A 1,863-nucleotide genomic window follows, 5' to 3' on the forward strand; every position below is an offset into this window, starting at 1 on the left:
GAAGGTGAAGTCAAGAGGGTAAAAAAAGAACACTATGTATTTTCCTTTGTAGTCAGTCAGGCTGATATCTTTGAACTGACCATCAGGCATAACAGCTGTAGCTTTGAAGTTGGGGGCAGGGTGCCCAATTTTTGCAGTTCCTGAAGACATCTTGTTTAACAGCGGGGGCGCGCAGGAGGAGCGAGCACCAGTCTGCAGCCGGGAAGAGAGCATCTCCCTTGCTGTTCTGTTGCACCCCCTCAGTGTTTTGTCTCGGGGTGGCGGGATCAGATTGGGCGCAATTCCCACACTGTGTCTCCAATGTTGTCCCCTGTAGGGCTATGGGTCAGTGAGGGACGTCTTGTCTCATAGTGGGCCCGGCCATGTGGTCTTCTCTGTGGACTGGCTGCTCTGAGCAGGAACGTCATCCTCATAGCCTGGTGGGCCAGGATGTGCTCCACTCTCTCTTCCTCCCCCTTCACCTGCTCCTGTGTGCTCTGATCAGATATGTCCCTCTCCCAGAGCTGCAGATTCAGTGCCATCCTCTGAAATAAATTCTTCTGGGGGGAGGTGCAGGTGTCCCCGGCATATTGCATTCACACCTTGGAACACTGGGTTGAAGTTTGGTCCCTCTTTCCCTGTGGAGATATAAACAATACCCTCCCCTTGGGTGAGTTAGTGCCCTGTGCCCCTGCTACCCATTTCTTTTTTATTATTATTTTTTTCCCCTTTCCCCACCTCCTTTTTAGTTGGCTACCATATGTATCCCTGTATTTGATCTGGTCCCTGCCATACTGCCTGGTCCTCACCCCAGGAGTGTTTGTATACAGTAGCTTTTTCCCTAGTATTTACATTGTTTTTCAACAAAACAACCTTATTACCTACAACGTACTCTCCATTACATGTAATAGATTAATCAAATCTGCAAATCCATTCTTGGAAACAGTTTTCAAACTCACCTGTTTGGATGGCAGCACCTCCCTTGTTTTTCCCCTCACCTCTTCTATATCATCAAATTAATTGCTGTCCTTTCATGTCCCTCTTCAATCACAGAAAAAGAGGTCACGGAGAGCAAGGCCAGGTGAGTAAGGTGCGCGGGGCAAGAGAAGCATGCTGCTTTTTGCCAAAAACTGGTGCACTGAGATGGCTGCGTGAGCAGGTGCATTGTCGTGGTGGCAAAACCGGTCCCCCTTCTGCCACAAATCAGGCTTTTTTGGTCCCACATGTTACACAATCTTTAAATAGAAAGCTTGATTAACAGTCTGACCTGGTAGAACAAACTCCAAATGCACTATGAGTTGACATTTTCATCCATTCAGGACGTTTCAGAGATCCAGGAAGAGGTTTGTCATCAATTGACATTTCACCTTTCTTGAATTTTGATTTTTTTCCCACCCTACACTAAGTTTTTCCCATAGTGCTGTCTTTCTGAGCTGTGTTCAACATCACAACCGTTAGGGGGCATTTTTCCCAAGCAGGAAAGAAATTTCACAGCCGCCTGCTGCTGTCTTAAATCAGCCATCACACAAAGCATGTTTCAAGCGAAACTGCTTTTATGAAAATATTATTCACTGTGACCAGAGAGAGAACCTTCTCAGGTAACACCACTGGGTACACTAACTTAGTGCTAGCTGCTCAATGATTGGCTAGCAGGAACAATGTGCACTATGAAAGTTCCACTTTCCTGGGTGTTTTTTTTTTGGGGGGGGTACCCCCTCCATATGAAACTTTTACCCTAAGCACTACTCTTTTACTGTATTCACTTACTTGTTTCTCTCCACCACCAAGATATAAGTGTCTAGAGGACAGGACTTTATATGATGAAATATCTAGTAAAAACTTAATAACAAATGGGGTAGTTTATTTTATTGTGCCAACCTGGCC

The sequence above is a fragment of the Echinops telfairi genome, unplaced genomic scaffold, assembly GCF_000313985.2.
Source record: "Echinops telfairi isolate 266 unplaced genomic scaffold, ASM31398v2 ScPeMD7_18;HRSCAF=68, whole genome shotgun sequence".
In the NCBI taxonomy this organism is placed as follows: domain Eukaryota; kingdom Metazoa; phylum Chordata; class Mammalia; order Afrosoricida; family Tenrecidae; genus Echinops; species Echinops telfairi.